Raw genomic sequence first — 23939 nt, 5'->3', positions numbered from 1 at the left:
GTGAAAAATAAACTTAAACTTTTGTTGTAACCAACTGTGGAGATTGAATAGAGAGGAACTAGTTCACCCCTTCTCACCTAGTCGTAACATACTAAGTTGAAAGTTGTCTGGATTATTTTGTTCTTACTGTGATTGAGTGAAAATGTGCTCCGAGACAATGGCCCAGATTGTGTGGTTAGCAACAAAGGAATAGTGCTCACCCTTGACTAAGCAACAGCTGCAAACAGTTTTTTGCAAGCAAGTGGAAACTTGCTGTCATCGGTTATCTGACAAAACAGTGGCACCCTCTACAGGAGCTATGTAGTGGATAAATAATCAGTAAGTACCACAACTTGTGTTATGGCGTAAGGTATTTCAATGCTGGATTTATTGGTGATATAGCTGTGCAGCACAATCTATGGAAGAGGAGGGTAACTGGGGCTGCAACCTGCAGATTTCCAAGTCTACCCGTGCATGTGCAGATTCAGCAGGTTGCTGTCCAATTTATTCCATTCTAATGGTCAACAATGATAACTTCATTGTCAATTCAGCAAGCAGTAGCATCGTGGTCGTGCAACTAGGCGAGTAATTCAGAGGCCTGGACTATTATGAGTTCGAATCCCACCACAGCAGCTGGGGAATTTGAATTCCGTTATCTAAATAAATCAGGAATTTAAAACCCGGGATGAATAATGATGCAAAATGAATGGAATGTTGTCAAAAAACCCATCTGGTTCACTAATGCCCTTTTGGGAATGTTGGTCTTTCGGCACCAATAATATTGCCAAATTAACTAGATATGGCAGTTATTAATGATAATACTGCTTTTCAGAGTCGCCAGATATCAAATGATACCACCGCAAGGCTTTACCCGATATCAATCAAAGGACCAAACAACCAGTTAGTCAGTTCAACTTCAAAGATAGTTTATTTATGCACAAGGATTACTTAGACATGCAACATAAAACACTACAAGTACACCTAGCAACTACAATAACATATACTTAACTTCAGGGCAACCGGCTCTTTGCAGATGAACAAGGCCTTTGTTCGGAACTTGTGTGGCTGGGTAGAAGAAGTGGCTTCGTTTCTGCTGGGCTCATTCGTCTGGTAGCGATCGCTGGTCTTGAACTTGTCTTCTGGTCGTAATGCTACACTTGGTTTGAGGCGTAGGTGGGGGCCTAGAGAGACCAAACACATGGCTGTGTCTCTTTTTATCCCTCTGGGATTTTGTGCTCTTTGGGGCAGTCCTTAGCTCCTTAGCTTTGGACCCAATAATTTCACAGTCGTCGATCACTGCCCTCGATTTTGGCCAATAAAGGGGCGGGTGCCTTGATGGCTGGGCATGTTCTGAGCGGTCATTGACCTTAGCTGTTTGGGCTTTCTTAGCAAAGGGAGTGGCACCAGTTAGTCTGTATCTGTATCCGTTACCTGAGTACAGTCTTTTTGTTCTGGGAAATGGGCCATTAGAATGCAAACGAGCGGGAGTTTCGATCGCATCTAGCTATCTGAGTTGCAAATACACACACAAGCTCTGAGTGTGTCTGAGTCCTGGGTTGGCCATAATTCCCATGGTCCTTTGCAGGTGGCCATCTGAGATGGCTACAGGAAGGCGACCTGCTATCTTTAGCCAGTCTTTCCCATATGTGACTGCAGACCCAGAGCAATGTGGTTGACTCTAAGCTACCAAGCTGACCAGCTGTCCCAAACGGCTAGGCAATTGGGGACGGGCAAGAAGTGCTGGCCGGGAATGGTGGGTGGTGTCTCATCCAGATGATGCCGCCATCATAAGATGTGGGCAGCCTTAATGCACCAACTGGTCTTTTCCTGCTCGTTAATTTCATATGTTTGTAATTTCAATGATCAGTTAATATTCATTATTTCATGCAACCAATCTGTCACTGTTTAGCTCACAGGGCTAATCGCTGGCTTTGAAAGCAGACCAAGGCAAGCCAGCAGCACGGTTTGATTCCCGTAACAGCCTCCCCGAACAGGCGCCGGAATGTGGCGACTAGGGGCTTTTCACAGTAACTTCATTTGAAGCCTACTCGTGACAATAAGCGATTTTCATTTCCTTTCACTAGGTGAAATACCTGCAGCATATATAATCTCCAACATCCAACATCATTTGTAAATATTTTTAAGAATCCACAGAATTTCGTGTCTCGGTTGGACTATGTGGGAAATAGAAAAATGCAAATCTAAGATATCAACAAATGCTCTGCTCCACATTAAGGCATGTGAAACTAACAAAAAAAACAACAATCTGAAGGCAGAACCACACAAGTAGAAGGAATACTGGATCAAACTGGAACAGTTATTTTGTTTCTCTGTAAGTCTCATTCTAAAATATCAACACTGCTACCTTCATCTGCAATCAGCATTTATAAATGCACTAGAGCAAATATGACATAGATCCATCTTTCTGGCAGTTATCTTTGACATGTACAGTCGCTTTCACAATAAATGACAGCATGATAAATGTGCTTATTGCATGCTTCAAATACTTATGTTTTACACCCTAACTGGCTAAAGTAATAGCACTGCCAGCAACTTATTTCACTGCTGAAACTTGTTTAGTTGATGACTGTCCAATTGAAGTTGGTGCTGTGAGGTTCCCTGGCCTTATAGTTACCTTTTTAGTAGCAATGAATTGACCAGGTCTCCTTCTCAACATTCTTCATTCTCTATTCTTCATTCTCTATTCTCTATTCTTCAATTGAAAGCTCCCACTCACTACCTTGCAGACAGAATCACCCAAACAGCGGATATCAGGCCACTGATGATTTACGCATGTTTGCGCCCAGTAACTGTAAACAGATTCACAGTTATGTTGGAGACTGCAAAGAGCGACGTTTTGCTGCTAACAACACAGCTGATTCTATGGTGAAAACGCCACAGTATCGATTACAGCACAGCAAGCAGCTGTCAGTGTTGAACATGTTTCCCTAGATGCTTTCTCACTTTCTGAGCAGACTTGAAATGAACCGTAACGTAAACTGAACAGACACCTGACCGATTGATTGATTTCCCTGGTTGCATTGGGCTTTTGTGTTTCTTTCTAGAAGTTTTCACTTTTTCGCAGAACACTTTGCGAATTAGTTATCAGTTTCCTGGCAAGTCTACGAACAATGTAGTGCATTCTACACAAACCAACAAGCCGAAACCTGCTACGGTAATAAACTATGAAATAAGAAATGAAAATCAACGACATCCATTTTAAAATAAACTTTTTAAAATTCGCAATTTAAAATGTACCATGGAGGGTTCTGTTTTTCAAAGTGCTACTATTCCGATTAAAACATTGACAGTTTCAAAAATAAGATCCACCATTGGCCTTGATGAGCAGTCTGCATGAGTCTGCACAGACAGGTGTGCAAACATATCAATAGAAAAGGGGGAAAATACATTTTCCAAGTTTGTGTGTACACAAAAGAAGGAAATAGATGTGCAGATAAAAGCAATGGAAATAGGAGAAATTAATCATTAATTTGTTGGTAAAACTGGTTTTGATGATTTTACAGCCAGTTTCGAGAAGAAACCTTTTGCACCACCTTCTCAGGTGATATTGGAAATAAGCAATAAATGCAAATTTGCCAGGGTCATACACGTCCCATAAATAAATCTTTGAACAGTTACTGGTATTTTGATAGTTGACAAGATATTAGCTGCACATGTATGATAAGATCTGCACACTGCAGATAAATTTGTTAATTTCTGAGCATTATGTACGAATACAGGAAGCTTAGATTCTACTTCGAATGGCTTCCTTTTATGTTCAACAATATCTGATAAGGTTGATTGATTTCAAACTCCTTGTGCTTGCGTATGAGAGGACAATCTATATATTAGAGTGCTTTGCATTCTCATTTTCAAGTATTCATTTTACTGGAAATGTTTCATGCTCTTTCTCCTGTTCGATAAGGAAAACAAACAGAACTCTTTTTCTGTTGCCAGTACACACCACACAGAGACAGTCTACCTTTTCACAATGCTGCCAAAAGCATTTGACCACCTTCTATTTTATAGCCAGCATTTTGAGAATATTCATTACATTTGACAACATTTTTGGAAAAAGAGGGATTGCACTGTATTTTCCACCCAAAACCATTAATTTGTAAATACCTTCCAATCTGCAAACTTCCCTTGCTAAAAGCAATTAAATGGTCCCTGGGCTGTCTTGATTTAGAGCAGTTTGACTCGACAACCTTAAAACGATGTGGGCCAACATGACTTTAGTAGCAGAAGGATACTTGTGGATTACATCATGCCACACTCCTGGCATTGTAAAACAGCACGTAATCAGGTTTATCATTAGCAATCGCAATGAGGGACTCATTAGTTTACCAGAAGAAGCCAAACACTTCAGGCCACAAAATATTTGAGAGCGATTGTAAAGTTTAATTGCAATTTTGCTGTATGGTGGCCTTTGTAAACATTTATCACCTTGGAGCAATCCGGTATTTGAGGATTTTTTTTACCTTCCCACTGTTTCAACAGTAATGTACATAAAATTACCGTTAAAGGACATAGCAGAATTTTTCACAATTCCAGCGTTCTCATAATTCATTCTTAGCAAATCTCGGATTAATAATAATAATATTTTTATTGTCACAAGTCGACTTACATTAACACTGCAATGAAGTTACTGTGATTAAACTGTTTGTTCTCCCCGTACATTATTTATTCTCAATCAACAGCAAAATACATAGATATTACCAATAATATTTTAGACCCTGATAAGGTACCAAACAAATGGGACAGATTGGGAACCTGACAGACAGGAAAATCTACTTTCATGAATATGCCATTTTATCATATGTTCCATCAAAAATCTCTTAACTCACTTAATTCCTGCTGAATTAAATATTGAAAAGTATCAAGTATACCCATTTCTCAATGCTTCCTATGGCATAGCTTCAGAGATTATGTTTAATATTGTGACACCAGTAACATGGAAAACCTTTCACCTGATACCTTCTGCAAAGGAAAGTATAGGCACTAAGATACAAGTTTGATACTTATGACAGAATATAATTCCATCATAATTATCTAAGAATGGCTTCCTGCCCAGTTTAGAAAAGAGGAATAAAAGCATTTTGGCAATTTGGCATCTGACTTCTTCAGTGGGAAAAGACAAATTTGCAACACCAGCTGGCAATATAAACACTATGGAACAGTCAAGGCAAGTTACAAATGCCAGCTCCAGATTGACACCGTTTAACATTCTTAACACTCCAGAGTATATCTGGAGTAGACTGGAGAGAATAGGTCCCTGGACAAAGATGTTTTTTTTAAAATTTAGCTTAGTTTTTCCAATTAAGGGGCAATTTAACATGGCCAATCCACCTAACCTGCACATAGAACATAGAACATAGAACAGTACAGCACAGAACAGGCCCTTCGGCCCTCGATGTTGTGCCGAGCAATGATCACCCTACTCAAACCCACGTATCCACCCTATACCCGTAACCCAACAACTCCCCCTCTTAACCTTACTATTAGGACACTACGGGCAATTTAGCATGGCCAATCCACCTAACCCGCACATCTTTGGACTGTGGGAGGAAACCGGAGCACCCGGAGGAAACCCACGCACACACGGGGAGGACGTGCAGACTCCGCACAGACAGTGACCCAGCCGGGAATCGAACCTGGGACCCTGGAGCTGTGAAGCATTTATGCTAACCACCATGCTACCGTGCTGCCCCATCTTTGGGTTGTGGGGGCGAAACCCACGCAGACATGGGGAGAATGTGAAAACTCCTCACAGACAGTGACCCAGGGCCGGGATTCAAACCCAGGTCCTCAGCGCCGTGAGGCAGCAATACTGTAGGCAGCCACCGTGCTGCCCTGGTTTCTAGGCAAAGATAAGCTTTTCTGCTGCAGACAGAATTGTGAAACACTGTTTGCAGTTCTACTCCTATTTTTTGAAAGAGACTTCTCTGTTTTCGATGTGAGAAAATTAATGTCAGATCCTAATTTAGGACTTGTATTTTTGAGATAGTGGCAAGGAAGATGGAAAACCATCGGCATAAGGCTTGGGAATTCTTAATGTTTGGATTTATTTCAGTATGATTGCAAAGCTGATCATGCAATTGTGTTGGGTATAAACCGCACATCTACTTTATTCATGCAATTGCCTGTTGGGCCACCCAAAGCCAACTTAAAACAGGATTTTCATTTCTTACATCATTTTTGAATTATAGGCTTCCTGACAATGCAAAATTTAGAAGAATCGTAGAATTCCTACAGTGCAGAAGGAGCCCATTCGGCCCATCGAGTCTCCACCGATCCTCTGAATGAGCACCGCACCCAGGCCCACTCCCCTAACCCATCCCTGTAACCCCACCGAACCTGCGCATCTCTGGACTGTGGGAGGAAACCGGAGCATCCGGGGGAAACCCATGTAGACACGGGGGAAAGTGCAAACACGACACAGCCAGTCACCCAAGGCTGGACTTGAACCCGGGTTCCTGGAGCTGTGAGGCAGCGGTGCTAACCACCGTGCCACCCATCTTGTTGTTTCCCTTTCAAAAATGGGTGGTGAGCTTTCTGCTTAAACTGCTGCTGTATGTTTAGTGATGTTGTGTCCATAATACCGTCAGGTACCAAACAGAGCTGAGACTGAGTTACTTGTAAGGCATTGTGCTAGTGGTGTTGGGAGGGCTTTAAACTAACTCGGCAGGGGTGTGGGAACAAGGAGATAATATCAGAGTGGAATACCAAGGTGCATAAAATACTGGGAGATAGATAGCACTGGGATAGAGAATAGTAAGTTAATAGGTGGAGTTAGAGTAGGGGAGAAAGTAATGAAGTCTAAATCAGGGTTATACCTCATGTATGTGAATGTAGAGTAGAGTAAGTAAAATTGGGGAATTACGGGCAGAGATTGCCATTTGGATTTATCATGTTGTGGCGATAACAGAGACCTAGCTCAAAGAAGGGCAGGACTGGGTGTTAAATGTTCCTGGGTACAAGAAAAGATAGGGAAGGAAGAAAAGGAGGGGGCTGGTGGTATTGGTCAAGGAGAGCACTGCAATGCTGGAGAAAAAGGATGTCCAGAAGGTTCAAGTACAGAGTCAATTTGTCTACAGCTAAGGAACAAAAAGGGTGCAATTAGATTACTTGGTGTAGTCACCATCTGGTTCTCTTCCTCTCTCAGAGACCTCTGCCCATCGTGGGCTTCATAGAATTTACAGTGCAGAAGGAGGCCATTCGGCCCATCGAGTCTGCACTGGCCCTTGGAAAGAGCATCCTACCCAAGCCCATACCTCCACCGTATCCCCATACCTCCACCCTATCCCCGTAACCCCACCTAACCATTATTGGACACCAAGGACAATTTAGAATAACCAATCCACCTAACCAGCACATCTTTGGACTGTGGGAGGAAACCGGAGCATCTCTGGTATGGCACCGCATTCTTGGCGTTATGACCCCCTTGGGGCCGCGGATGATGCTCAATCAGATTTACCACATTTACCTCTTAGTACGAACTACCCCGGTAATTGGGGGCAGGGTTTCCCCTGAACAAGGGGTAACCTCTCAATACATAAACCTCGGGGCTGGTTTAGCACACTGGGCTAAATCGCTGGCTTTTTAAGCAGACCAAGGCAGGCCAGCAGCACAGTTCAATTCCCGTTCCAGCCTCCCCGAATAGGCACCAGAATGTGGCGACTAGGGGCTTTTCACAGTAACTTCATTGAAGCCTACTTGTGACAATAAGCATTTTTCATTTTCGACCGACCTGGGTGCAAGTCGAGGAGGAGAGGAGTTGTTTCCTTAGGAATTTTGTGTACACCTAAATAAACCTTAGTTCCTTTCTGGTCCTACCATGCCTCCCTGTGTCGCTTCCGTTGGATTCTACACTGGCGACGAGGGTGAAGTGGAGCTGCTGCAGCCATCATGCTTTGTACCGCCAACCTACTTCAACCAGGCCCAGAGAGGCCGCTACACCGACTGGAGAGATGCCACACATCGGAAGGCTTGAACAGTTTAACGCAGGTACCAATGACTGGATCCAGTACATCGAGCGGGTACAGTATTTCTTTTGGTCTAATGCCATTGTGGGGGATGGGCGACAAACCGTTATACTACTGACCGCAGCCGGGGGACTGACCTGTGTGTTAATCAAAAGCCTCACCCACCCGGACAGGCCGGACTCCAAGTCCTTTGCCGCATTGAGGTACCTTGATCGAGGTACATTTGAACACACAGCCCCCAATAATGGTCAGCTGGTTCCGTTTCCACATGGCCTCGCAGAACCATGGGAATTCAATGGGGCCTGTTTGGTGAGCTTGAGAATGCTCGCAGCCTCTTACGGGTTTGGGCTGCACTGCTGAATCACTGAGAGACCGTTTTTCTGTGGATTCCGTGTGCCGACTCCCAGCGGAAAATTCTCACAGAGGCTCACTTAACCCCGCAATGGGCGGCAGACATCACCAGTTGCTGAGAAAGCGCAAAGCGTGAGGTCCAAGAGCTTTAGGGCCTGGCGCTACTTAACCTCGGTCATCGGAGCAACCGCCAACGGTCCGTGACCGGGCCCGAGAGATGCAAGCCTCCACAAGGCGGAACCTGCCACGGGAACCAAGGGCGCGACCATGATGCACCCGGGAGTAACCCAAGCCAATGCACCAAGATGGCAGCCGCAGGCAGCAGACTGGGCACTGCAACCAGGGCCGGGGCACCAGGCGGGCCTGTGAAGGCACCATTCCCCGCCAACCCCCCAGGTGTTACCGCCCCCTAGAGGCAAAGCATATTATGCCAAGGACCAGGAAGACGTATACTGGCAGTTGCATTGCATGGCGCCGATCTGAATAGCACTGACTTATCCTGTTTTGAAGAACCTGCCTTCCCCGAACTTTTCTTAAGCCACCAACACTGTGACTTCTAGGGGCGGCGTGCGGCGCAGTGGTCAGCACTGGGACTGCGACACTGAGGACCCGGGTTCGAATCCCGGCCCTGGGTCACTGTCAGTGTGGAGTTTGCACATTCTCCCCGTGTCTGCGTGGGTTTCACCCCCGCAACCCAAAGATGTGCAGGTTAGGTGGATTGGCCACAATAAATTTCCCCCTAATGCGAAGAAAATAAATAAATAATTGGGTACTCTAAATTTATTTTAAAAAACACTGTGACTTCCTGTGCCAACTTTATTACAATGAAAACATTTAAGTTTTCTTATCTCTCTTTCACTATCATTGATTTCCTTTTCAATCTGAGGCAAATACTCCTTCATATCTCCCACTAGCCCTCCTTTGCCTTGCTCACCTGTAAATTTCTATCCTTTCCCAGTTTCTATCCTTCATAGATTGAAATTGATATTGAAAACCAGACTTTGCTTTTGTGAGTTAATTCAAAATCATCTGCCATTTCTGGAGCAAGTCACTGAAGTTCAAATACTCTCTTTTTCCTTGTCCCTTTACCAATCTTTTCATTTCTACTTCAAGTTTTCTCCTTTCCATTTCCTTTTGTAACGCCCTCTCTTTTTCCTTTCCTGCCCTCTATCTTTCCTTTTCTTCTGCCATTCCCAGAATCTTTTCCCTGCATCTCTAATTGTTTCATTTGTAATAGAGTTCTCGCTAATTCCAATGACTCAGGCTGTGTCTCTGGCAAATTTAAATGCGGAACTGTTGTTTGTGTTGTCTCCATCTTCCTCACCTCTTCAGATAAAGTTCACTGCAGCTTGTCTGCTGAACCAAAGGGGTTTTAGTCACCCTTTGCCAACCAGCCTGAATGGTCTCTTCCACACCCAGGAATAGGTTTGCTACTAAAAGAGTTGTCTCCAGTCTCTCCCTATTTAAACAGTACCACTCGAAAGAAAGCACCCCTTCCACACACACTCGCTCTCTTTAAGTTCAATAATTCCAAGCCAAACAAGGAATTATACTTTGAAGTCCCGGTAAAGAGCCCCCAATTTGAAAAATGAAAATGAAAATCACTTATTGTCACGAGTAGGCTTCAATGAAGTTACTGTGAAAAGCCCCTAGTCGCCACATTCCGGCGCCTGTCCGGGGAGGCTGGTACGGGAATTGAACCGTGCTGCTGGCCTGCTTGGTCTGCTTTAGAAGCCAGCGATTTAGCCTTGTGAGCTAAACCAGCCCCTACGATCCTAGACCAGACCCCAACCCCAGCTAGGATACTGGACAGAAACCCCAATATTTAATTTTAATTTTGTAAGACTGAGAGGAAAGGGTGCCTCACTCCAGGAGTGATTTCACGCAAAATAGGGATATGGTGTATTGAAACACTCAGAAGTCCCACATGCTTCAAGAAGACCACCATCATACCGGTGCCAAAGAAGAACCAGGCAACGTGCCTCAATGACTACCGTCCAGTGGCCCAGACTTCAGTCATAATGAAGTGCTTCGAGAGATTGATCATGAAGCACATCATCTCCATACTCCCAGAACGCCTTGATCCACTGCAATTCGCATGCCATCGCAACAGGTCCACAGTGGACACCATTTCCCTGGCCCTACACTCATCCCAAAAGCATCTCGACAACAAAGACTCCTACATCAGACTTCTATTTATTGACTACAGCTCTGCCTTCAACACCATTATCCCAGCCAAGCTCATATCAAAGCTCCGAAACCTAGGAATTGGCTCCTCACTCTGCAACTGGATCCTTGACTTTCTGACCCACAGACCACGATCGGTAAGAATTAAAAACAACACCTCCTCCACAATAGTCCTCAATACCGGGGCCCCGCAAGACTGCGCACTTAGCCCCCTACTCTACTCCCTGTACACACACGACTGCATGGCAAAACTTGGTTCCAACTCCATCTACAGGTTTGCTGACGATATGGCCATAGTGGGCCGGATCTCGAATAACGACGAGTCAGAATACAGGAGAGAGATAGAGAACCTAGTGGAGTGGTGCAGCGACAACAATCTCTCCCTCAATGCCAGCAAAACTAAAGAGCTGGTCATTGACTTCAGGAAGCAAAGTACTGTACACACCCCTGTTTCACATCTCCAAAAATCTGTCCTGGTCTACCCACATCGCCGCTACCACCAGCGATTAGCATTGTTTAAGGAGTAATAGTAAGCTATTGTCTTGTATAATATTGAAGATATTTTAATACTGTGTTAATAATACAGTTTGTTGGATTGGATTTGTTTATTGTCACGTATACCAAGGTACAATGAAAAGTATTTTTCTGCGAGCAGCTCAACAGATCATTAAGTACATGGGAAGAAAAGGGAAGAAAATAAAAGACATAATAGGGCAACATAATCGGCCTAGGACCGCAAGAAATTTCAGAGAGTCGTGAACACCACCCAGTCCATCACACAAAACCGCCACCCATCCATTGACTCCATCTACACCTCCCGCTGCCTGGGGAAAGTGGGCAACATAATCAAAGACCCCTCCCACCCGGCTTACTCACTCTTCCAACTTCTTCCATCGGACAGGAGATACAGAAATCTGAGAACACACACAAACAGATTCAAAAACAGTTTCTTCCCCGCTGTTACCAGACTCCTAAATGACTCTTTTATGGACTAACCTCATTAACACTACACCCTCTATGCTTCATCCAATGCCGGTTCTTATGTAGTTACATTGTATATCTTGTGTTGCCCTATTAGGTCTTTTATTTTATTCCCTTTTCTTCCCATGCACTTAATGATCTGTTGAGATGCTTGCAGAAAAATACTTTTCATTGTACCTTGGTATACGTGACAATAAACAAATCCAATCCAACAAACTGTATTACTAACACAGTATTAAAATATCTTCAATATTATACAAGACAATAGCTTACTATTACTCCTTAAACAATGCTAATCGATGCGGTGACACGATAACCCTTAACTACTATCTTTATTTCCCCTTAAACAACAGAACCATCTCAGGTTACAATCCACTTTTCAATACAGTTAGCACTCAGGGGGCGGAGAATCCACTTTCACGCCAAAATTGGGCCCGGCGATTCTCTGGGAGCCGAGAATCAGCGTGATCGCGGAGTACACCACGCAACTGGGGGCCCATTGACAGAGGCCAGCCCAGTGATCCTCCACTCCCAACCGGCCGAGTTCCCGACGGCGTGGAACTAACCACCTATCGCCTGTCGGGATAGTCGCGTGGCGGCTGCAGACTCAGTCCGCGACCGCCCTGGTGGGGCAGGCGGGCGATTGGACACTGGGTGCCTTATAGGTGGCCGGGTGGTTAGATCCATGCAGTTAGATGTTTGGCACACGGCCGATCGGGAGTGGGGGTCTAATTTTGTGTGTGGCTCTGCGGTCCGCCATGGAGTTCGGCACGGCCGCTGAAGGGCGCTGCCATGCGCATGCGTGGACTCTAAACCAGAAGTGTCGGGGCCCATATCCGCAGTTAAAGCTGCGTGATCTACTCCGGATCCCTGCTAGCCCCCTGCAGGACATTGAATTAGCTGATCTTTTTTCCAGGAGTCTCTGTAAAACTCCATCGTTTTTAGGCCGGCGTGGGGACATAGTCCCATCTGGGAGAATCCAGCCTAGTGTTTTTCAAACTTTTATTCCCAGGACCCACCTTTACCAACTGGCAGACCTTTGGGACCCATGCCAGCCAAACTTCGCGACCCACCCCAGCCGACCTTCGTGACCCATGCCAGCCAACCTTCGCGACCCACCCCAGCCGACCTTCGTGACCCATGCCAGCCAACCTTCGCGACCCACCCCAGCCAACCTTCGTGACCCACACCAACCTTTCTGACCCATGCCGGCTGACATTCGTGACACACCATTATTGCTTACCTTTAATGTGACAGGTGAACCTGTTTGTTCCTCACAGTCTCACTTGCTTTGTCATTCAATGTTACATTTCTGTGAAGGACGTCAGCTGATGATTTAAGTTCTCGGTGCATCCTTTGAAAAAATGAATATGTTTGTCCTCGGACTTGCCATGCTTAGTCTTCAAATGCTTTTGACGTTTTGAGGGTTTGAAACTTTCATTTGCCAGTACTTCCCTGCATGTAACAGACATGGGCTTTGCATCCTGATTTGCATTTGCAAAATTAACAATGCCATACCTCAATAAATCACCTTTATGCTTCGTTGTTCCCAATTTCAGTTTCTTCTTAATTGTTTGTTCACCAGAGGCCCTGGAGCTCTGGATGCAGTCAGGGACTCTCCCGAGAAGCTCTCTCCAGCAGATTCAATTGTGAGATCCTGGCCTGTATGTGTCTCTGGCCTTCTCTTCCTTTATTACAAAATGTTTCATCTTCAGTTCTTCACACAGTCCTGTTGTTTGCTTGCTGGCAGCTATAAAATGGAGGAAACTCTCCTGTGTGATTTTACACCTAGAGTACGTGATGCCAGTGTACGGGGTTGCGTGACCTCTACCTGCCGCCACTTCTGGTGGGAAGACTCCATCGATTATTTTTAAAAATCTGGTCCTGGGACTTCAGGAGGAGGTGGTCTGCGCCACTGGGCTCCGAGCCTGCACACTGCTACATCCAGCTGATGGGGCACGCATGCGCAGGACAGCCGGCATTTTTAAAAGCTGCTTACGGCTGTTGGGCACTGCTTCCCGTGATTGGGAATGCCGCGACCAATCGCTCCGCAACCCTCATGACACCCACCCGTGATCCACCCATGGGTCGCAATCCTGAGTTTGAAAATGACTGCTGTAATTAAATATTGGTAAGAGCAAAGCCTTTGCCATTGGCTCCCCTTCCTACTCAACTACTCCATCCTTCTCCCTGGCAACAATCAGAAGCTGAAACTGTTTGCAATCTTGGTGTTATATCCGACCCCGAGAAAGGCTTCGTACTATTTATGCATGCCATCTCTAAGACGGCCTCTTTTTACCTCGACCACATTTCCTGACTTTGCCCTGTCTCAGCTCCTGAGACCCACATTTATGCTTTTCTTACATCTACACTTGAGCTATTCTGATGCATTCTTGACCGGTCTATCGCATACTACAGTCCATAAACTTGAGATTATCCAAACTCTGCCGTTTATGTCTAACTTACATCAAATCCTGATCATCTATCGTCCCTGAGCCCACTGCCCTGCAACCATCTGAGATATCTGCATTTGTCTAATTCTGACTTTGAGCATCCCTAATTTAAATCATTCCACTGTTGATGGTCTTGCCTTCAGCTTCCTAGGTTCTGAATCCTGACATTCCCATCCTCTCCAACTCCACCTCACTTTCCTCCTTTAAGAAGCTACTCAAAACACACCGCTTCGAACACGATTTGATCATTCGACCTATGAATATCCTCATGTGGCTTGATATCAAATTTTGTTTTATAATGGACATGAAATGCCTTTGGACATTTCACTATCTGAAAGGCACTTTCTAAGGATGAGTTGCTGTTCTAATGAGTCGGAGGAGTGGCCCCATTGTTTCTAATATATCCCTCGGTGATCTCAGAGTGAGACACAGTTCCCCCAACACCTGTAGGATCTCCACCATACCAGAATGCAGGTGGCAGAAGGGATTGACACCAGACACGTCACTCCCTGGGCCTAGCTTCAGAATAGAAAATGGTAAATGACCTCTCGAGAGAGGTAAGAATGAATACTGGTCTTTGCCTCTCCATATCTCTTAACAACACTTTCTCCCTTCCATCACCACGCTCAGTACATCCCTCCCCTCCGTCACATCATTCAACATACAATCTCAAATTGTAAAGCCTCTCCTTCTCATTCCTACAGGTTGAACTTTTTCGCACATTTTCTTTCTTTCGTGTGTCAGTTGCCTCCACACTAACATTAAGAATGATAAAGTGAGTTAGTGCCTGCCATGGGACAAGTCATGAATTAGCCAGAATTGCAACAAGCTGACTGGTGTTGCTAAATGATAAGAATAATTTCCTATAAATAAAACCAGGATGGCTTCAGTTCCACACATTTCACAATTGAATTCAGTGGTGGTTATATTTATGTTACTTGCTAATAAATAGCAAAGCGCTTTCCATAAGTCTTGCATTTAAACAGTTGTCAGTTTTTTTTCAACACGGCTGTACACAGATGGCATTACAGATGTGAATAAGAACTCTGATCTGAATGAATATGAAGGGATGGATTCTTCATTGCCCAATGCCACTGTTGGCATTCCTGATCAGGCGGAGAATGGAGCCTTCCGCCAGAAAACGGTTTAGGCATCCTCCGATCCCTCGCTGGCGGCCTCTGCGCCTGACTCGCCCTTTGCCGGTGGGAGGAACAAAATCGGCATTTTGCATCCATTTCATAATTTAAAAAAAATTAATTTAGAGTACCCAATTCATTTTTTCCAATTAAGGGGCAGTTTAGCGTGGCCAATCCACCTAACTTGCACATCTTTGGGTTGTGGGGGTGAAACCCACGCAGACATGAGGAGAATGTTGCATCCATTTCAATATAACTAGTGGGCTGGAGGCCCGATTCACCAACACCCGTCCAGTCATCACCGAACCCCGCCGCGGGAAATCCACCGGGCAGGCTGTGGCGCACGTTTTCCCAAGCACGGCCCTGATGCAGTTGACCCCGACGTGGGTTAAGGGGGTGAGTGTATAACTGAGGTTCCCCCCCTCCCACCCTACAATGCATATCCTGCACCCTCCCACCCGCTGACAAGTAGGGGCATTATTCTTGATTGACTCATTCATTATTCCTGTAGTGGGAGACGGAAGATGCTCCTCCCTGTCAGCAGGAGTTAGGGCGGGGGGGGGGGGAATGGCAGGGAGACAGGGTGCTGAATTTGTATTGCGGTGGGATGGGCCTGCCGCCAGACCATGGGATCAGACTGCTCGCTCAGAATGGCGGACCGACACCGGGATTCCGACGCAGTCCGGCAAGCTCCACCATAAATATATTTGGATGGTTACGGAGAGAGACTCGCACTAGGGCCCTGCTCCCAGCGGCAGCTGAAACCAGTCCTGATTCTGCGCTGAGGGGTCTTGACAGGGTGGACATGGTTGGGATGTTTCTTCTTGTGGAGGAATCTAGAACGTGGGGGGGGGGGGGTCACTGTTTAAAAATAAGGGATCGTCCATTTAAGACAGAGATTTTTTTTTCTCAGACGCTTGTGAGTCTTTGGAACTCTTCCTCAAAAGCCAGCGGAAGCAGGGTCTTTGAAGTTTTTTTTAAGGCAGAGCTAGACAGATCCTTGATAAACAACGGGGTGAAAGGCTATCGGAGATGGGCGGGAATGTGGAGTTGAGGTTACAACCGGATCAGCCATAATCGTCCTGAATGCCAGAGCAGGGCCGAGGGGCCTGGTGGCCGGCTCCTGCTCCGGATGGGTATGTTTGTGTACAGGGCTGTGGTCGTAGCTGTGTGAACCTGCTATACTGAGATCAGAGGGGACATCCTCCTGTCTCCCAGCCACGGGTTTCTTGGCAGCAGGTTGTTCCCTGGGCTGGGGGGGGGGGGGGGGGATTTTATCTTCCCGTCGCTTGTCAACAGGAATTCCCATAAAAGACATCCCACGCCACCGGGAAACCCACGGCTGGGGAGCGCCGTCAGCGGGAAAAGAGAATCTGAACAGTCGGAGAATTTGGAAACAGATCTATAGAACTAAAACTCAATTGCCATTGTCACAGTAGCACAAAATAACATTGCTGTATTTCAGCATGCAAAGCTGTGTGTGAGTGACAGCAAAGATAAATGTACAATTAAAAAAAACACACTGCCCCTTCTCAAATACAATTTCTTTTTTTTTAAATCGCAAAATAAAATTGGGCCCGAGATAGGCTCCTGTGACAGCAGCTGGAGTTCCAGACGACCTCAGAAAAAGTGATAAATTAGAACGACGCTTTGCAAGATGCCATTTCTCAGGCCTTTGAAGTTAAATCAGGAACTAAAGGAATCAAATATGCATCGTTATCAATTTCAAAAGGCTGGCAAATGTCCTGCTGAATCAGCAGATTTAAACTGAATTGTTTGGTTCTGTCCTAGGATGAAAAGAAATTGGTCCTTGTGCTCTGGATAATCTGTAAGACGTGCCCTCATCTTGTGCGCAATTATCTTTTCCAGCAAACTGTAAGATCAAAGCATGTACAATGCAACAACGCAATTAAAACATCAAGATATTAATGCCATCCTGGCTCCTGCAACAGACACTGATTTATATTCCCAGATTGTTGTGTGTCAACTGGACTGGTCTCACCCTTAAGTGAATCAGATTTTAACTCCAAAAAGGTACTGTAATGAAACGGTGGAACAAAAACAATATACCCCATATACAAAATGTATTTTGTCAAAAACAGCATGACCTCATTTGTGAGGTGGCATTTCCAACAATGCAACACTCTTACTGAACTGCAGTAATATGTCAGTGTCTATTAAAGGCTTAAATCCCAGAATTTGCTTGAACCAACAAAAGAATTTCATAGAGCCGATCCCGTCAGCGGGATCACAGGTTATCGGTGATCTGGTGCAAGTTTTGGCAGTCAACTGAACCCGATAACCTGGAGGTCCAGTTAGTTAGTGCGAGTGATGCGGGCTTGGTGCCAGATAATGTAACAGCGGCAGCTCTGATGTCGAGAAGCCGACATCACCTGACAGCCGTGCAGGAGCAGGTACCTTATTTAAACAGCAGCCAGCCCAATCTCTAAATTGTGTAGTTTAAATCTCCACAAACTGAATTTCTGTTTCTCCCAAGACAAGACGCCTTTCAAGGTCCAGTGGGAAGAGTCCACCACCGTCACACAATTTTATTCTCTAGAATTAAGGGGGCAGCTGAAGAGGTCTGAAATGTCACAGCCCAGCCAGTGGATTGCCCCTGTGACTCGCAGGATGGGTGGTGGGGGGGGGGGGGGGGGGGGGGGGGGGGGGGGGGGGGGGGGGGGGGATGTGTGGGCTGGAAACCTAAACATCAGACAGCCAAGTGACGCTGACCGACAACATTAGGGCTTGCAGGGGAGCAGAGCAAACACTCCATCTCAATGTTGAGTTTGCTATTGCAGATGTGGAGAGTGAGGAGCATTTGCGCTTCTCCATCATCTCTGGCTGCAATGGCTGTTCACTGCCCCAAGAGATGGGAGCAGACTGTTGATGAATCGTTCAAGGAATTGCGTCTCCTTCCTTTGCAGGTTTTGCTGTTACAGAAACCCGAGAGCATCTCGTCCATGCACTGTCTCACCTTTCTTCTGAGGAAGACAGTCCCGCTATCCCTGAGGTCACAGAGTAAGATCTTTCCCCTGCACCAGCACCAGATAACCTCACTCGGTATTGAGACGATTGGGGACTGGCCCTTCATCACAATCTGGTGAGTATTTCACAGATGCAATGACAGGTGAGGCCACTAACATTTGGAGGTTTGCTGGAGACCAGGCCCCAGCTGAGCCTCTGGCAGACACAGGACCTCTGATGAGGGCCACTCTCAAGCTGCTGGAGTTGCACAAATAAAAGCTGAACTTCAGAAAGACACTATCTAGAAGTCATCCCTGTGCATGAATGATCTTTACAGGTTTATTCTGATCAATATTCTCTTTCCCTTTCCATCACTCTTTGCCCTCTGTGGTTGTTTGTCTGTATGTGTGTGCAGAGTGTGGGGGTACTTAGGAAGAGGTGGTTGGGAAAGGAGTATTAAGTAGTCAGTTACATTTTCTTTCTGTTTAATTATAATACTGTACATCATAAAAAGTTACTTGTATCGAAGTGACAAACCTGGTGTCTGCAGTTTATTGGGCTCAGCCAAGGATCTCGGGCATTTTAAATAAAATCTAATAACATCTGGTTTGCGACTCTGCGTCAAGTGGGGCTGGAATTGAACATGCACTAGCCCAGGGTGTTGCGACATTGGGAAGGGAGACAGTGTAGTCAATCATTAGGGTAATGGGCAATAATATGAAAGTCAAAGTCATTGGTCTGGGGCGTGCAGTCAGAGAGTTGAGAGACCCCTGGGGTTGTGTGGAAATCAGTCAGAGAGTAGAGTCATCCCTGGGGTTCTGTGGAAAGCAATTAGAGAGTAGAGTCATCCCTGGGGTTCTGTGGAAAGTGATCAGAGAGTACAGACATCCTGAGGCTCAGTGGGAAGCAGTTAGAGATCAGAGACACTCCCGGGTTCTTGTGAACTTCATGGTCAACAATCAGACAGTGGAGACAGTTACGGGGTGCAGTGGGCAAGCTGCAGGAGTAATCATTGGGAGCTCCTAAGGAGGGGCAGGAATAATGCACAGCTGGGCTGTCTCACAGTCACTGTCCATGGGCTTGTCTGTCTCTGTACTGGGCTGCAGATGTGACGGTGATTGTAATGGGATACAGCTGCAACCTGTATTTGGGGCACACATAATAAAAGGGAGGGGCAGGGGGGTATGCAAAACTTTCCTTGGGAGTGCACCTTGGTGGGTGACTGCACACAGCCTTCAGATGGGGATGGCAAAGGTCCACGTGGGTTAGGGGCACTTCAGCGGTGATGAGCTCAGGCAGGATGGTGTCCACCATAACAACTATGGGATCCAGTGTTACTGGGGATGCTGGAGAATAACAGGAGGAAACTCTACCTTGTCATTGGAGTGTCCCTTTAAGAAATGTTTTTGTCTTATCACATGGCTTCAGTGATGTCATTGTGTGGGTGGAGCTGAGCTGTTGCTCTGGGAGTTGGCTTTACTTTCGCTTTGGTTTCGGGCTGTTTTGTGGCTCTGAGTAATTTTGCTTTCGTTTTCACATTTGGCTGCTGTCCTCAGAAAGAGAAGTATCTTGGCCTGTCTCTCTATCTTCATTTTAAGAGCTGTTTCCAGACTCCTTGATAACTTGAAAAGAAATAATTGCTTTCTGGAAGGAATTCAAACCTTCTGTTTTGGAAAGGAAACAAGAGCATCCATACCCAGTCTTGAGTGCCGTGTGCTGGGCCATACCTTTGATAAGGGGCTACTGGTTTATGGGATATTGTTATTAAATTGGAACAGTTAAAGGGGGAATTTATTTCGGGTGATACATAGATTACTGTAGCTGTGTGGGGTATTTATGTTTGTAGTTGATAAAAATGCTTTAAAATGTTAATTAAATTCATAGAATAAAGTTTGTTTTTGATTAAAAGTGCTTATGGCCTCTGTTGAATAACACCTGAAAGGCAGGCCCTTGTACTCATCATATCCAAAATTAATAAACAGTTGTAGGTCAGGTGAACTCCATGATATACTTTGGAGTTTTTTAAGCCCTGGCCCATAATAACTTCACATTGTGAGGTTCCTGGTGGGTATTGAGAGCACGGATAATCAGAGAGGAAATGTTGAAACCCGTCTTGAAATAGTAGTGCAGAACCACCACCTTGCTCTACTGGAGTTACTGTGCAGTTTGAATTTGAAAGTGGAAACAAAATGGATGGGAGGGAGGGAAGGAGGCTGTGTGGGAGGAATGTTTGATATTGAAAGGAGCTGAAGGATGACTTACCCTAGTGGAGCAGATGAGATTATTCATCCTCTTCTTGCACTGGAAGTCATTTTGGGCTCGGTTGCCAAACATGCTGATCTCCGTTGTGATGGCGTTCCATGCCAGAGAGGGAGACTGGTATGCTTTCTGGAGCCATCCCAGTGATAAAGCACATCCCTATGGACCCGTACTTCTCTGATCGAGACCTTGAGGCTTGGTGGAGGAAGCGGGGTGCATTGCTCCTTCTTTCGACTTGCAGCCTTCTGTTTTTCCTTCACAGACATCTCTAATGACCTCCTGGAGATAGGTGGGTTGGAGAGAATGAGATGTGTGTGTTATTATAATAATAATATTTATTGTCACAAGTAGGTTTACATTAACACTGCAATGAAGTTACTGTGAAAAACCCCTAGTCACCACACTCCAGCGTCTGTTCGGGTACACTGAGGGAGAATTCATCTGTCCAATTCACCTAACAAGAACGTCTTTTGGGACTTGTGGGAGGAAACGGGAGCGCCCGGAGGAAACCCACGGGTAGAATATTCAGACTCCGCACAGACAGTGATCCAAGTCGGGAATCGAACCTGGGACCTTGGCTCTGTTAAGCAACAGTGCTAACCAATGTGCTACCATGCATGTTTAGGTGACATTCAAATCTGGCACCCTGCCCTTTGACCCCATCAGCTAACAACGGGGCAGTTGAAACAGCTTCTGACCCAACAGGTGATTTGGAGAGGTACTCAACTGCGCATAATTAATAAGCTTCCAAGAGTAGATTTGAATTAGAGTTACAACCATCCTGAGCAGCAGGTACACACCGCAAAACCCACCCGCTACTATACTTAGTTGCAAAAGTGGAAACTAGCACCCTATGTGTTTTTAGCGTCACACGGTAGGTGAATTAATACCATTGTGTGTCCCTGTAACATGAGGCCACACATTTGCACTGCCCCTTAACAAAGTGGATTTCTGCTCCTGCAGCAAGCCTGGCCAATTTAAGGGCCAGGCCCTCTGACAGCCAAAAGCCAGCTTTCCGTGACCGGTTCCACCCTCACACATCTCACCCTTGGATGGCCAAATTATTCAGACTGAATATAACAAGGTAATGATAGATTTGGTTTCGGTGCAGGCCAGATCCAAAGTGACACCACCCGGGCAGGAACCCTTTATGAGCCGCCAGGTTTAACTGGGTATGTTTCAGCAGCCATGGGAGATCCTTGGAATTTTCATGCAATTTGGAATGCACAGCATTGAATTCAACTTTAAACGGCTTTAACAGGCTCATTAACAGGTGACCGGGCAGCTTTCCTGTATCAACACCATCCCAGCAATGACTTTGTCGCGTCGTTGGCAAACTAAGGCATGGCCTCCCATGGATTTAGTGTCCTCGGTTGACATATTTCCCGCTGCGATGGGTTGGACTAAATTCCGCCCTTAGAGCCTGCAGCAGAAGAACAAGACATTCAGCCCAACCGGTCTAATTATCGACATGAACATCATACCATCCCTCCTCATCCAACCCTCTCAGTATATCAACTTCTGACCCAGACAAAGATGTTACCAATTGAGCCAAACGCTCACATACAGCTAATCCTTGCTAATCGTGATCAGAATCAATACATCCACCTAGGTTCCAGCTTGACTGCTTCTCATTTGAACTGTGTACCTTTAAATGACATGCCACCCACCAGCTCCTTGCCATTGACAACTAACAGTTTATACAACATTTTGATTAATTTCTGGTGTTTTATAAAATAAAGCTCAAATTACTTTTAATGCTTGAAATCTGAAATAAGACCAGAAAAGGCTGAAAGAACTCAGCAAGTCAGGTAGCATCTGTGGAAATTTTAACCTTGTGACCATTCATTGTAAATTTGCACACATTAAGTTCCTGCCAAGAGCAATCAAATGCGTGATGAATGATGCTGATTTAGCGATATTAATAAGGAACAAGGACTCCCGAAGAATTACCTGCTAATCGTCCAAATGTATGAAATTTTAGTTCAACAACTCATTGGAAGGAAGGATGGCTCCTCCAAAGATTCTGCATTCCCTCCAAACAAAGGGTCAGCCTTGCTTGCATGTTCCTCATGCAGTAGGCCTTAAATCCACAACTTTCTGACTCAAAGCAAAGTGTACTATCGGTCAGCCAATCTTGAAGAATTGTTTCAGAATTCAGTGATCACTGAGCCTGGCATGTGCATCTGCTATATGTCAGATACGTAAGAATATCTGGTATTCATCCCTCTCCATTAGCAGTGACCCTCCTGTCAGTTGATCAGATATAATTGATGTTAACCTGGGCTAACATGTCCAAGGCTTTGTAGTGGAAAGTCATCATACTGGAGAAAAAAAAAGAAGTGTGTTTTGTTCACACACCAGCCATTTCTATAATTCACTCATGCAGGAACTGTGCTCAATTAATTTTAATTATGAGTTTAGGTTATTAAGAGGGCTGAATTTATTTAAAGAAGCTTCTAAATGTATGTGAGGCTTTACGCTGATTTAGAATTGTCAAAGCTTATTCAGACAGAAGTTAGCATTGTGAAATATTTTTATAGAATTGTTTTATTGTAGGTTTTTATGGTGTATGATGAATGATTAACTACTCACACAACAGGAAATACTGAAGTTCCTTGCTTCATTTTATAGAATTTGATTCACATTGCAGTTTTAATCTTAAAAGTTTAGATTTTTTCAACATACAATTCTACAATATTGGACGGAGCCAGCTCTTTTCATGTTTAAAGTTAAAAACAGAAAATGTACAAAATACATTTGTCAATCAACATCTGAAAGTGAATGGTAGATCAATGTTACAGGTAGGCCTTCATCAGACATGGTCTGTGTGTGAAAGTATTAACTATATCTCAGCTCCTGATTTCTATCCTTTTCTTTCCCTTTTGTGTTTGTCTGTTTATGTAAGTGGGATTCAAACAAGATCTGTCAAACAACACACTCAATGGCTGAAATCCCCCGTCCTCATTCATGGCTGGGATTTTCCTGTACCACTGAAAGTTAATGGAGTTTTGGCTGGAACGCCAAATTTTTCCATGCTCGCTCGCAAAGGATCCCTCCACGGACAAGACCAGAGACTTCCACGCAAAATGTCCAGTTTTCTCTGCTTAAGTGCCATTTGTGAATCCACTATACATTTTGTGCTTAATTCTCATTTCATTTCTTATTTCAGATTTCCTGGATTTCCATTTTTTTAACCGCGGAATAAATCCCACCTCTTGGTGAGTTTGTGCTCTTTTCAATGCTGGGACAGCACCACCAAGCAAGTATCAGCAATAGTTGTACTCCATCACTACTAGCCATCCAATGGTTTATTATCCTATTTCAGTTGTTATAAAAAGGAAATACATCCACTTAGTAAGGATGGAATACATTTGAACAAAAGACATGGGGCGGGATTCTCCGCCCCCCTGCCGGGTTGGAGAATCGCCCGGGGCCAGCGTCAAACCCGCCCCTGCAGTGTCCCAAATTCTCCGCCCCCCGAGATTCGGCGGGGGGGGGGGGGGGGGGGGGGGGGGGGGAATCGTAGCTGCGCTCGTCGGCGGACCCCCTGCGGTGATTCTCCAGCCCGCGATGGGCCGAAGTCCCGCCGCTGACAGGCCTCTCCTGCCGGCGTGGATTAAACCACCTACCTGACGGGC

The 23939-nt window shown here is 45.3% G+C and overlaps 1 long non-coding RNA gene across 1 annotated transcript; it reads left to right on the top strand.

Annotated features, from left to right (window-relative positions):
- Positions 1-241: 241 nt before the first annotated feature.
- LOC119971038 lies at positions 242-23341 on the top strand. The gene is made up of 3 exons (XR_005461730.1): positions 242-318; positions 18000-18175; positions 23207-23341. It is a non-coding gene; the product is annotated as an uncharacterized LOC119971038 (long non-coding RNA).
- The last annotated feature ends 598 nt before the right edge of the window (positions 23342-23939 follow it).

Source organism: Scyliorhinus canicula, chromosome 9, assembly GCF_902713615.1.
Source record: "Scyliorhinus canicula chromosome 9, sScyCan1.1, whole genome shotgun sequence".
In the NCBI taxonomy this organism is placed as follows: domain Eukaryota; kingdom Metazoa; phylum Chordata; class Chondrichthyes; order Carcharhiniformes; family Scyliorhinidae; genus Scyliorhinus; species Scyliorhinus canicula.
This window is presented reverse-complemented; position numbering and strand designations above follow the sequence as displayed.